The following is a 14,797-nucleotide window of genomic DNA, read 5'->3' on the forward strand; positions in this document are numbered from 1 at the left end:
TGTGCATGAAGTCACCAAAGGTGGGAATTCATGTGAAGTGTAATGCTGATCAACAAAGTAAGGGCTGAGGCTGAGCATTGCTTTTATAAGTTGGTCAAAATTTTATTAGCAGTTACTAAGTGTAAGTAAATACCACACCTTAATAATAATAAAGAAAAGTAATAGAAAAATAATCCCAAATGCGATGCAAATGTCAAATTAAATTTAAGTTCCATAAATTAATCATGTGAGGGTCCGAGCTGCTCATGACCGTGAGCACGGCTAGTATACCAATTTTACACTCTGCAGAGGTTGCGCATCTTTACCCACAAGTCATGTTACCCATCTGCCAAGAGATGGCCAATCCCATACACGTCTACCGAGGAGGCGAGGCAGGGTAACACTACGAGGCCTTTACAAAGTTCCACTAGCTTCAGAAATCCCGCTACAGTTTATAGGAAGCTTCAGTGCAGGAATCCCTCGCCTGACCACCATCGCAGCAAAATCAACCCAAGGACCTCCCTACACTGACCACTCCCCTACTGCCCTTGCCCCTTTCGGGTAAGGAAGACATCCACTAGCTTTCCTAGTTAATCAGCCAAGGGCGTCCCATTATACCCTTGTGGTAGCACTGTTTTCCCGGGTGGTCGCTCCATGTTCCCATTAACATAATGATCTTAACATGAATAATAATAATAAGATAATAAAAGTGTAGTAATTAATAGTGTATCTCCATACCCAAAACCACAATAAGCGATAGCAAGTACTACCCAAAAATATTCAGTGGTAAACAAGGTATAAAGATAACAAAAACTAGGGTAACCTAATGGATCCCATCAAAATTAACCTATGCAGATCATTATAATTAACAAGAACATGGCTGGAAAAAAGTAAGTGATCAAGGGCACAACTTGCCTTCAATGAGCTCCTGCTCAGCTACTTCTACTTGCTGAACCTCAGATTCCATAGTGGCTTGCTCGTCTACTCGCATCAACACAATACATACATAGTATAGCAAAAATCAACATCACACCAAACATGTAAATAAAATATACAGTAAAAATCTACACATTAAAATGAGATCATAGGAACTGGAATCATTAAATTTGGAGTTATAGATTTCAAGTTATGAATTTCCTAAGATTTAATGTGCTTGAAATAGGATTAAATGCTAAATTAATTTTTTTACTGTTTTTATGTCAAAACAGAGACACTAAGTGATATATATTAAATTTGCAAAATTTTAGAAATTGGAATGGTTCAATTTGGAGCAAAAATGAATTTTCTATGGAATAAACAAGTTTCTAGAATTGTTTTTTATTAAAAACTAAATTCTATAATCATTTCTCGGTTTTTATTATCCTCTGGACTGGGCGTCAATTTCTGGAAAGTTCGGGGGCTCCGGGGTAAGAATCTCCAGACTCAGTGAACAGTGGAGGCGGATGGCGGGTTATTTTAACCTAAACCGAGGGACTCATAAGAAAAATGGTGTGGCTGAAGGGGTATGGACCTATCGTGACCGTCCGATTAGATTCGAAGGGCTGAGATTAATTCCATATTACATCGAACCGGTACGCAATCTAATCCATCGGATCAACTACCAACGGTGACGATTTTAAATGGGCTCGATCCAATCATGCCCCTGCGTTGACGATCCGACGGTCGCAGATCACCCAACCCAAACGGTACGCTGGGCGCCATCGCAGCCGTTCCCTACGAAACCGACGGCGCGCAAACCATCTTCTCCCCTGGTTGCCGAGCGCGACGGCGCCCACCCTCACGGCGACCCGCTCGCCGGAGAACCATCGATTTGGCCACAAACCCACCCGAATTTCCAATCCAACCAAGCCACACTAAGCCAAAGGTAGGCCGAACCCGATAGAGCCCCCAATTTAATGTTTGAATGATGTTACTGCCCTGGCCACGGAGTGGAGCGGATCCGCGGCGGCGCTTGAACCACGGCGGGCACTACCCGCTGCGGTAATGCCCTACTACCCTGCCCAGATGATGCGCCAACAGGAGAAGAACAAGGCGAGCCAGCAGGAGGTAGCTATTACCGTAGTTGTTGGGGAGAATCGCCAATTGCCGATGGAGCGTATGCCGCGGCAGAGGAACGCGTCGACGAACAATCCCAGTCGACGCCGGTCGAGCCCCTGCCTGACGATGCCCACAAAAGCGCCCACGCGTATTAACGGAGTTGCCACGATGCTTTTCCCGGCTTGGACGGTGGTGCAGAGGGAGAATCCCCGCGGCGGCGAGGAGAGGCGGCGCGCGAGGTGCGACGGGATGGCTGTTAGCGAAAAGGGCAGAGATATACATGGGGTTTCGTGGACTCGCTTCTTATAGAATGCAGGCACGAACTTCCGTGAGACCAGGGTGTTGGCTAAGCTCGCCGGGATTCACGGAGGGCACCGCGCGCGTTCTGTTGCGCCCGCGAGCGAGTATGGGGAGAAGAAGACCTGTGGGTCCCGCCTGGAGGTGACTGGCGCGAGGGAACACCCGGCTGACAAAAGGGCCCCACGCCGCAGCGACACATGGTGCGCGCGGCAACTGACCAGTCTGGCCCACATGTCGGCGCGCGGGGTGAAGAAAATGGGCCGCGCGGCGCGTTGGTTAAGTGGGATGCCAGAAACAGACCCGGCCCAAGCAGGGGTTTTATCCTTTTCTTTTTCTCTTTTCTTTTTTTCAAATTTAGATTTCCATTTCTCCTTTTAGCTTTCAAATTCAAATTTGAATTTCAGTTATGGATTTGTACTTATCTCAAATGTGCCAATTTACATTTGAAGTTGAAGAGAATATATTTAAGTGTATATTTATTCCCTATGTGTTATGTGGTATTTCTTTTCTTTCTTTTTTTTCAAAACCCTATATTCAAATTAGGTTTTAATTCAACTTCTAGTAATTATTATTTTATTATCATTAACATTATTATTTTATTTAATGCACAAACATATAAACTCCAACATGATGCATTTTTATCATTTGTTTGAATTAAACTCTAAATTTTGTGTATGCTCTTTTTAGGATGCAAATGAGGCACACAAAATGAGGAGATCCACTATATCCTTTGTACACAAATTTGAGTATTACACCTGGACTACGGTTCCCGCCCGAGGCTGGGCTCGGGCGAGGCGAGATCGCGTCCCTTGAGTAGACGAAGCCTTGACCTGAATTGCGCCCATCAGTCTTTGCAGCTTGTGCTGATGGTGGTTACCAGCCGTGTTTAGGAGCATTGGGGGTACCTCTAATTACGGTACCCGACAGACGCGTTTGGCTGATTAATTAGGAAAGATAGTAGAGTACTACCTTATCCAAAAGGGACAGGGGAGGTAGGGGAGTTGTCGGTATAGGGAGGTTCTCGGGTTTATCATGCTGCAATGGCTTTTCAGACGGAGGATTCCTATATGGCTCTCCTTAGAAACCGTAGTGGGTTTTCTGAAGCTAGTGCAACTTTGTAAAGGCCTCGTAGTGCTACCCTGCCTTGCCTCCTCGGTAGAGGTGTATGGGGTCTGTACAACCCTGTGGCAGATGGGTAAAACGACTTGTGGGTAAAGATGCACAACCTCTGAAGAGTGTAAAACTGGTATATCAGTCGTGCTCACGGTCATGAGTGGCTCGGACCCTCACATGAGTAACTTATGGAATTAAACTTAATTGGTCATTTGCATTGCATTGTGGTTTTATTATTCATTATGATCTCTCATTTATTTGGGTTGATATTTACTTATACTTAGTAACTGCTAATAAAATTTAACCAACTTATTATAAGCAATGCTTTACCTTAACCATTATTTGTTGATCAGCCTGACACTATACATGAGACCCCACTGTGTTGAGCTAATGCACATTATTCCCCACACTTGCTGAGCGATAAACTTTTGTGAGCTCACTCTTGCGATAAACCCCCCCCCCCCACAGGTGAAGAGCAGGTGGCCTCGGAGGAACACTACTACGAGGAGTTTGACGAGGTCTAGGAGTCGTCTCCCAGTCGACTTAATGGCGTCAAGGAAATAATATTAGTTCATTTTATTTTTATCAGTTATTTTGTAAGACATTCTCGTTATGTAATAATGTTTGTGACATTTATCTCTATACACTTGGTCATTGTATGTGTTCTTCTTCTTTGGCACATATGAGACGCACCCGAGTTTACCCCCTTAAATCCGGATGTGACATGGTCGATGTGCGTTGCACCTTCTGATCCGTCCCTTCCAACTCCGCCTCGCGCGCCCCACTCCTTGGCCAACCTCTCCCATCTCCGACGCGGTGGATCCACCATCCTTCGTGGTCGTTAGAGGTTGAGGCTGGTGGGGAGGACGGAGCGCAGGAAGCCCAATCAGTAGGGCCAGAGGGGAGGGAAGCTAGGATGGTGGGCATCTGACGCGTGCACGGAGGAGGGCGAGTATGGCGTGGTGTGCGGCGGTGCCGGAGGCGGGACGTGTGGGCGAGGATGGCGAGGAGGGGGGGGGGCACGCCCTCGCCTTGTGGACGTACTGCCGTCCACACTTAATAGGAGTAGAGATTATATTGTGACTTAATAGTATATAAATATGAAATATATAATAATCATTCAATATTATAGGTAATCTAAATTATAAATTGTTGTATAACCATCATCAAAGGCCGAAGAACGAGTCAGACATCTACAAAATTATACAATGTCCATCGTTATTCTATTCTATATGTTGATTAATTTGGCGGAGCTCGCGAGCGGGCTCGGCTCGACTTGCTGCACAAACGAGAGTTGGAAAATCTGGCTCGATGAGCCGCTCAGAGCTCGAGCTGGCTCGCGAGTCTTGATTTTTTTTTTCCAGCACTAACACACACATTGTATATGCATGGTGGTGTCACTAACCACTGTAGTTATGGCGGCATCTATTCGATCACTGTTAACTTCTTGTACCCTGCTTCTCGTGTTTAATTTAACGTGTACACAGAATCCGTGTGGCCCACACTGATCCGGATTGTTTGGAAGTGATAGCTACTCGATGGACACTTCATTGAGCTATATATAGATATAGGCCCTAGCTATAGCTGCGCTATGACGATAGATACGATCTATCCATCAAGCACAGCAAGTCAATGCGTGACAGAATCCTTAATTCGCTGGCTTTTATGATCCATCAGTGGAGCTGAGGCATCATGCATATATATGCAGGCAGGCAGAGGGTTGAAGAAGAAGAAGAATGGGAGGAGTGTAGAGTAGCTATAGCCTACGTACTCTAGAGGAGGCCTGTCTGCAACTACTGCAAGCTGCAAATCTGCAAACCCTGTCCCTGCAAAAACCTTTCATGGAAGAGAAGCAAACAGAGAGGCATGGCGGTCTGGATCAGTGTGGGGTCAGCCGGTGCCGGTGCCGGTGCCGGGCGGGCCCACTGCATGCGCCTGCATGCTGCCTGTGCGAGGCGAAGGGGGCGCGACGACGGGCGAGTGGACAACACTTGGAATGTTGGGGGTAGAGACAAAAAATTAAGATCGCATTGCAGTAGTGTCGTCGTCGTCGTGTCGTCGTCCAGTCCATACATGCAGATGCAGGACATGGCAGGGCCGGGTCGGGCTGGGGAAGAGATACACAGAGCGGAGAGAGAAGAGGGAGTACGTACGTGGTCCCTTGCTTGTTGGTTGCATATGGGATCTCTCTTGTGCGTGCAGGTGTGGTGCAGGGCAAGGCCGGCCCGGCCGTAAGGGCATGCAGCAGCGCGCAGTGCACATGCATGCATGTATACATACATATATATACAACACACATACTCATGCATGCATGCATGTGTAGAGTAGAGAGACAGGAACGCATGCAGTAGCCGCTAGCAGTAGGTTTGGCATTGAACGTGTAACTGCTCGTGCTCGGCGTGCATGCATGGCAGAGCCAGACACCATGCAGGGAGAGAGAGTAAGAAGGAAAGAGACAGACCTGCGCGGCTGTGCCGCTGCTGTTGCCGGCCTGAGTTGGTGTTGGCGTGAGCAAGAAGAGAACCGACACATGCATGCACTCTGCGTCTGCAAGAGATATAGATATATAGAGAGAAGAGAGAAGAGAGAAGAGAATGAGATGGATATGATTCAAGAGATGATGAGGGAGTGGTCACATCGACCATCAGAAGGATCGGATCGATCGATCTCGACGGATCGGTGCAGCAGCTAGGTAGTACGGAGTAGCTGCTGCTGCTGCACGCAGGATCCTCTCGCTCCCTGCGCGCATACATACGTCTCTGCTGCATGCACGCTGTGCAGTGCGCGCGCATGCCGCGATCCAGGCCGGCCGGCCGGCCACGCACATGCCTGCATGCCCATGCATATAAAGTCGCCATGCATGCGCGCACACACCACCTACATATGTGTCGCGGACGGTAGCACGTACACACGCGCGCGTCACATGCATGCATTACGTATGTGCCAGTGACCGATCGCCCCGACCAAATCACGCACGCCAACGCACACCAGAAGCAGCTCCGATCCCTTCTGCTCTATACCGTATATATGGCCGCGTATACGTACGTACGGAGGCGTTGCAAATGGCGCGTGCGTGTGCGTGACAAAAAAAAAACTGTCGTACAGCTTTAATTTTAGGGCTTCCGATCCGCTACTATCTACACTAGTGGTCTATTTGGTTGGATTGTGACTGTGAAAAAAATTACTGTAGGATGTGAGCTGTGGAAAAAGCTGTTGTAGGCTGTAAGCTGTTAAAGAGCTAAAAACCGTTTGGTGGAAATCACTAAAAGTCGTTAAAAATTATTCGATATATGTTTTCATAGTTCCATCCAAAAAGACACTAAAAGCAGGTCCAAGGGTACTTTTAGATTTGCACCACGAGAAAGTCGGCTTTTAGAAAAAGCTGCTTCATGAATCCAGCCTTTTGGTTGGCTTTTGGCTTTTAGGGGGGGCAAAAGCCAAAGCCAAAAGTCAAACCAAACACACCCTAGGAGTATTTATAGAGTAGTCTCTAGCTAGTGCTTGGACGACATGAAAATTTGGCACCGCGCCGTTTGTCGGATAGTGTGAACGTATTGAAAGGTGGTGTGATCACGTATCTTCTAACTATCTGTACTCCTTTTATATGGTAAGGCGGGGGTTGGCCAACGGTGGATTCCTCGAGAAGGACTCATCGGGTGTAACACCCCATCTAATCCCTGGACTGGCGGTACATACTCCTGGCAGCTCGCTAGGATCATATATTGTCCACACAGACCAACACAAGTTTTTTATACGCACTTTGTCCTCACTCATGCGCACTCCAGAAAACTTCCCGGTCGGTCACCCATCCCAAATTGCTCCAAGCCAAGCACACTTAACTTGAAGGTTCTTTCGAGCTAGGCTTCCGAAAAAGAAGATACACCTTTTTGGTATGGATACTATATTAATTCTATTAAGCCTTGGGTCAGGATATCACCATCCCAGTGGCCACGATATCACACCAGGCGATGGTAAAACCGAGCATTCTACCTCGGTGAAGCCACGTGCATCCGTGAGCTCTAAGGTCGCCTAGTTGTCTCATATTCTTTATAGAGGACGGTGCGAGCAATGTGGGGCTCGAGCGGCATCATTCGAGCTACGCCGACCCCTAGCTTTTGAAGCCTGGCCCTCAACATGGCTTGTCTTGTTGTACCCTGAAGGCGGTCTGCGAACCTAGGCCTAGTCCCGATAGGCCATGAGTGCACCGCAGTAGGGGGGCAGGTCATAAATGTGTCGCAATCCGAGGGGTTCGTAGGTTATGAGTGCGTTGTAACCCGAGGGGCTCGTAGGCCATGAGTGGGAGGCAAACCGACGCCTCTTACGTGGCTCGGTGTTAGGCATAGTTAATGTGGTCAGTCACTTATGGCGGGTCGGTCTCGGACCAAGCGAGGGATCCACTCGAGTGGTTTCCCTTCGGTTCACTCGGTGTCGCATGGTTCGTCTAATGGCAGGTGCTTCCAGGGCAGACATTTGCTTTCTCCTCCTGCTGACTAATGGGCCCCAGACACAGAGGCTTTTTCCTAGCGTGATCGCTGATAGATGGGCTCTAATGACCTGGGATCTAATCATCGACAGTAGCTCCTGAGCACTCGAGGCGGGAATATCTCCCCTCGTGGGCTGATGAAGGGTCGGGTGACGTTTGTCCTTTCATCTTTTGAGCAACTGTGGTACTTATGCCCTCGGGACTCAGATCGCCTTCGACACAGCCTACTCTCTCTTGGGGTGGAGTTGGGTGCCTTTGCCCCTTTTATAATCTCTGGATAGTCGTACGCTTGTTGGTCACTCTCAGGCCTTTTTCTCTTCGGCTCTCGCCTCCTCGAACAGATCTCGCATCTGGGACGGTTGACGGATCGCGAGTCACTGGGATGTCTCGTCGCGTGAGTCATGAGCCGAGGTAAGTTTCTTCACCCAAGTGCCCATTCCCCTTTCTTAGGGTGAGCCTGATACTTCTCTCCCCACCTTTTCCATCGCAGGGAGGTCCCCATCGATCAAGAGGTCACATCACTCCCGTCGGGTCGCTGTGGTTGGGCCCTTTGTCCCCTCTCCCTCTCCCTTGGGAGTCCCAAGAGAATCGTGATGTCCCCCGTGCGGCGCAAGAGGCTGCCGAGGCCGAGGACGAGGTGCTTCGGACGCAGCTCTTTGAAGTTGATGGTCGCATCGTCGGTAAGGAAGTTGTCCTCCAACCACTCCCTAGATTCCTTGCCTCTTCCCTTACCCTGTTTGTTTCTTCTGGAAGCCTTGGAAGCCAAGATAGAGAAGTTGCGCCATCGCGTGGCCCAGCTTTTGGATTACATTGGGGTCCACGGTACTTCCTTGGTAGAACATCTAGATAATGCCCCGTGTCGTTTTCAGAACATTGTTGACTTTGGCGTTCAATGGGGAGCTGCGGTGGCGCTGTTCATGGGGGAGATTTGCTCCGACTACAGTCTCCAAGACATCGTCGACCCTCTTTTGTCCCTTTTGGATGAATGGTTGGAAGATATGTTGGAGGGTTTTGACATGGTGGCCAGTTTGTGTCATGCCATGGTCACCGAACGACCCACCTTACACCATGGTGTCATCCACCTCACCATAGAATACTCTGCTGGTGCTAGGGTTTGGTGGCATGGATGGGGTTGAGAGCGTCACCATTGTGAATTGGGTGTGTGTGTCAGGGCAAGTGCGTATGATGGGATGGGTGAGGGTGATGGCGACATGGATAGGAGGTGGATGGGGACGGGGGCGCTTAGTGGACGGATCAAGCTTGGAAGGGGTCAAGGGGAGCAGGGCCGATGCCGGTGGCGTTGGCAATGCATGCAGCAGCGACAGAAGGGCGGTATGAAACGTGTGCCCTGTCGGTGGAAAATCGTTGTAGAGGAAGGCGATGATGGCCGCCACAGAACGACCGAGATTGGCAACCGCCTGGGCTACGACTTCCAGGGTGAGGGTCGGCGCCATCGTCGGTGGCGTGAGGGAAGTGGCTAATGTGGCTAGCAGTAGCGCAAAGGACGCTAGAGGAAAGGTGGTGGTGGGTGGAGGGCCTGACATCACCAATACCAGATTGATAGGATTGCGGATCCTACAGTTGATGTTGTGTAGGGAATAAGGGTGGGACGTAGGGGACCAACGACGATCACGACGCTGGGGCACCGTGGCTGGGCTCTGCTAAAGGAGAACAAGAGAACATAATGTGCTACAACACCCGCACTACAGTACCTGCGTTGTTGTTGGATTAGGGCTGCAAGCTAGAGGAGGAAGAAGGGCGGTGGAGGCTAGGGCTCCATTGTTGGCTCAATGATGTTGCTAGGGGAGATGTCGGAGTGATTCGTTGAACCGGCCATATGGGGCCGATTTGTGGCATGTCAGACCTAATTATGGATCTGATCTGATAAATCTAATATCTATTCTCTATAGCAGAGTCGCTAAAAAGTATGTTGGCGCCGATCTGGCGCCAATCACTATGAGATATAGCGGCGACAATGCTCTCTACGTCGGGGCGAACGTTCCGCGGCCTAGTGCTGGATGGTCCGTGACCCTGCAGCAGCAGCGGGTCTTCCCTACGTTGAGCCAGACGGTCTACGACCCTGCGGCAGGAGCAGGTCTTCCTTGCATTGAGTCGGACGGTTCGCGATCGCCAACAACACCTGAATCTCGCCCCCCCTAGAGGGACCCCGTCAGGGAGGAGAGATTCTAGGGTTTGTCTTGGGGTCGACAGGCCACCCAAGACGCCTCTAGTAGACGACGTATAGAGTCGAAGAGAGGTGAAGATAGAGATGGAAGAAAGCTATGTTACTGCTACTTAGGATGCAGATAGATAGACAGTTGGAAAGTTTTTTTTGGAAAACTTATCCATTTTTCAGTCAAGATTGCAAATTCAGAACTAAGACTACCTTCCTCTATACCATCTCCCTAAATTTCACTTTTCACCATTGTTGAGCACCATATGCCACCAGGAGAGGCCAGATGATCCGGCCGCGGATGGTCCGCCCCTAGGCGCAAACGGTCCACGTGTAGCACTAGTAGAAAAGAGCTCAAAGCCTGCGGCACGTTCAACTTTTCACTGGCGGTTTCCGTTATCAAACGTCAGTGAAAGAAACAGGTGGGCCCGGCTTTAAAAACCGCCAGTGGAAATAGGATGTTTCCACTAGCGGTTGTGTAACACCAACCGCCAGTGAAAATTGATTTCCACTGGTGGTTATCTTAACTTAACCGCCAGTGGAAACATCCTATTTCCACTGGCGGTTGTGTTAAGATAACCGCCAGTGGAAATAGGTTTCCACTGGTGGTTTCTTAAGCCAACCGCCAGTGAACTGTCTGTTATAAATACCCCTCTTCTTCCCCCGACAGTGAATTGTATGCTCGCAGCCAACTTCCATTAGAGGCGATTTTGGAGGTCCAGATTTCACAGAATACATGGGGAGAGGTTTTGATCTTCATTTTTTGGAAGAAGATTGCTAAGAAAGGTTGGTTTATGTTGCTAATGTCAATTTTTATTCATTTTTGCTCAATTTTAGCCACATTTTGGATCTAGGGTTTCACCATTTGAGAGAGAAAGTGTATAGCTAGGTTATTTTCTCTATTCCCTCAAATAAAGTTGTTTAATATGGTTAGATTTTATCTATCCTCTCTCCTTTTTCATGTTTAGTTCTCAAATCCAGTTTATCCATGACATATTAAGTTGTTTAATGAATGGTTCATGTGTTGTGTGGAGAGAGAAGAAGATAGGTTTGGTAATTAAGATTGTTTTTATTAGTTGCTATGAAAGGTTGGTTTAATTATGTTTTAATTGCCAATTATTGTTCATCTTTGCTCAATTTTGGAACTAGGCCTTCACCATGTGTTAGAGAGAAGAGTATGGCTAGGAAAGTTTGGTTTTATGTTCCTCTTGCCAATTTTTGTTCATTTTCCTCAAATTTAGCCACATTTTGGATATAGGGTTTCACCCCTTCATCCTTCCCGACAAGAACTATAGCTCGCAGCCCAACTTCCAGTTGTGTTAGGATAACCGCCAGTGAAAAAAGGTTTCCACTGGCTGTTTCTTAAGCAACCCGCCAGTGAAATTAGTACTATAGCTAGGTTATTTTCTCTATTCCCTCAAATTAGTACATTTTGGATCTAGGGTTTCACCATTTGAGAGAAAGTGTATAGCTAGGTTATTTTCTCTATTTGGTTCTTGTATGTTTATGTTACTTTTTTATAGGTGGTGATGGAGAGGACATCCTAGATGTATAACTTATCAAGGCTAGATCCATCATACATATCCGAGGTCCATAGGTTTATTGATGTCGCTACGAACCATGCTTGGAGAACAAAGACAAAACACATATATTGTCCATGCATGGACTGCAAAAATGTTGTTGTATTTAATGACACAGAACAAATCATATCTCATCTGGTATGCCGAGGATTTATGAAGGATTACACAATTTGGACAAAGCATGGAGAGGGTAGCTCTTCGCCTTATACGACTAGAAACCCTGAGAACATCGACGACAGATTTCAGTTCGTTCACGAGACACACCAACCTCTTCCACAGAGCGAACATGTAGTGCAAAATGTTACTGATCATGGTTACGCTGGAGGAAATGAACATGATAGACCTCATGTTCTGCCAAGTGTTATGGATGAGGAAGATGCAGAGTTGCTAGAGGCAATGTTGCGTCGTCATACAGATCAATCGATGTTCTTAATGAAAGGTATGGAGTCCCTGAAGAAGGCAGCAGAAGAGCCTTTGTACGACGAGTCTAAGGGTTGTACCAAAGAGTTCACGACGCTCCGGTCTGTGCTAAAGCTGTTGATGTTAAAAGCTAGATATGGTGTGTCTGATGCTGGCTTCGATGCGTTCTTGAGTATTATCGCAGACATGCTTCCAAAGGAGAACAAAGTGCCTGCTAACACGTACTATGCAAAGAAACTAATCAGTCCGCTCACTATGGGTGTGGAGAAGATCCACGCGTGTAGAAATCACTGTATCCTTTATCGAGGTGATGATTATAAAGACTTGGAGAGCTGCCCAAAGTGCGGTGCAAGTAGGTACAAGACGAATAAAGACTATCGAGAGGAAGAGTGTGTTGCATCCGTGTCTAAAGGGAAGAAGCGAAAGAAAGCCCAAAAAAAGACTTCAAAATCCACGAGCAAAGAAAAAGAAGTAGACTATTATGCGCTCAAAAAGATTCCTGCTTTGGTGATGTGGTACCTCCCCGTCGTCGATCGATTGAGGTGTTTGTTCGCTAATCCTGAGGATGCCAGACTTATGAGCTGGCATGCTTCTGATGAGCACAAAAACGATGGGAAGCTTCGACATCTAGCCGATGGGAAGCAGTGGCAAGATTTCAATGACAACCACCGAGACTTTGCCGATGAACCAAGAAATGTTAGGTTCGCACTGAGTACTGATGGAATGAACCCATTTGCTGAGAGGAGCAGCAAGCATAGCACATGGTCGGTGATCCTCACCATATACAACCTTCCTCCATGGTTGATGCAGAAACGGAAGTACATTTTGCTAACCATCCTTATTTCTGGACCTACACAACCTGGAGTTGACATGGATGTATTTTTGGAGCCCTTACTGGAGGATATGAAAATATTGTGGGAAACGGGTGTTCAAATGTTGGATGAGTATCGTAAAGGTTCATTCACGCTGAGAGCAATTCTTTTTGTTACGATCAACGATTACCCTGCTCTCTTCACATTATCAGGCCAGTTTAAGGGAAAGGTTGGTTGCACAGTATGCATTGATGGAACTGCTTACGTATCCCTTGCTGCATCTAAGAAGATAGTTTACATGAGACACAGACGCTTTTTATTGGAAGGACACAGGTACCGCATGCGAAAGATGGATAAGTACTTCGACAATAATGGTGAACTACATTCTACTGCTCCATCGGGTAACAATAGAGGTCATAGAGTTTTTGAAATAGTCAGGAATATCAAGTTTGTTTTCGGGAAGAAGACAAAAGACGGAAAAACAAGGAAGGATGCCAAACCAGCTCCGGGGGCTATATTCAAGAAGAAGTCTATTTTCTTCGAGTACTTGCCTTACTGGAAAGAGTTAGATGTGCGGCATGCGATCGATGGTATGCACGTTCAGAAGAACGTGTTTGAAAGCATAATGGGCACCTTGCTAGACATAAAGGGCAAAACAAAAGAAGGGCTCAATTCACGCATGGACTTGGTAGATTTAGGCATAAAAAAGGAACTACATCCCGTTCTTCAAGAAAATGGGAAGTACCATCTCCCAGCAGCAAGCTACAATCTCAATGTAGATGAGAAACATGCGATGTGTGTTTGGCTCAAGAATTTGAAAGTCCCATCCGGATTCTGCTCTAGCATACGGAGTATTGTGTCAATGAAAGACCTAACAATCACCAACTACAACTCACATGATTGCCATGTCATGCTGACTACATTCCTACCTATTGCCATCAGGGCTATAAATCCTTTGTTTTTAAAGATGGCAATCACACGGTTGTGCTACTTTTTCAACAGGATTTCACAAAAGGTAATTGGCCGTGATGAGTTGGCATCTCTTCAGGAATTCGCAGTGGAGACAATATCACAGTTTGAGATGTGTTTCCCTCCATCGTTCTTTAATATTATGGTGCACCTTGTGGTGCACTTGGTGCCACAAATAGAGGCATTGGGTCCTATGTACTTGCATGAAATGTGGACGTATGAGCATTTCATGTCAATACTGAATGGCTATGTATCAACCCGTGCTCGTCCCGAGGCATCCATGATAGAGGGGTACTGTACCGAAGAGGCCATTGAGTCCGGAGGTCCATTCTGCAATAGTGTCCTAAAAGACCAGGTTGCAATAGGTCTGCCTCCGTCACGACACGAGGGTAGACTATATGAAAGCGGGAGGATGGGACGGAAATCTTTCATCCCACCGGATTACGATATAGTACTTGAGGCACATCAGAGCATCCTACATCAGCTAACGATAATGGAGCCATTTATCCAACAACACATCAATGAGCTTCGCGAGCAAAATCCTGGGTATACGGATGATTGGGTAATGAAGCAACATAAGCAGCGGTTCAACACATGGCTAATGGTGAAGGGCATTCCACGTGGAGAAACAATAGAAGAACAAACCATCAAGGGCTTGGCATCTGGACCATCACGCCAGGTCACAACATGGCAAACCTATGACATTAGTGGATTCACATTTTGTACCAAGTCCAAGGACAAAAAGAGCATGTCACAAAACAGTGGTGTTCGATGCGAGGCCATAGATGATGAAACTGGTGAGATTATTACATATTTTGGCTTTATTGAGGACATATGGGAACTAGACTATGGTACATTTCAGATCTCGGTTTTCCGATGTCAATGGGTTGAAGACAAACATGTCACGGTAGACAACTATGGGGTCAGAGTT

The 14,797-nt window shown here is 47.3% G+C and overlaps 1 long non-coding RNA gene across 1 annotated transcript in view; it reads left to right on the forward strand.

Annotated features, from left to right (window-relative positions):
* LOC103629201 (uncharacterized) overlaps positions 1-4,088 on the forward strand; it is a 29,440-nt gene extending 25,352 nt beyond the window's left edge. Inside the window, exon 2 of the long non-coding RNA XR_002262949.3 lies at positions 3,898-4,088. This is a non-coding gene — a long non-coding RNA (uncharacterized lncRNA). The remainder of the gene's footprint in view (positions 1-3,897) is intronic.
* Positions 4,089-14,797: the final 10,709 nt, after the last annotated feature.

The sequence above is a fragment of the Zea mays genome, chromosome 6, assembly GCF_902167145.1.
Source record: "Zea mays cultivar B73 chromosome 6, Zm-B73-REFERENCE-NAM-5.0, whole genome shotgun sequence".
Classification (NCBI taxonomy): Eukaryota; Viridiplantae; Streptophyta; class Magnoliopsida; order Poales; family Poaceae; genus Zea; species Zea mays.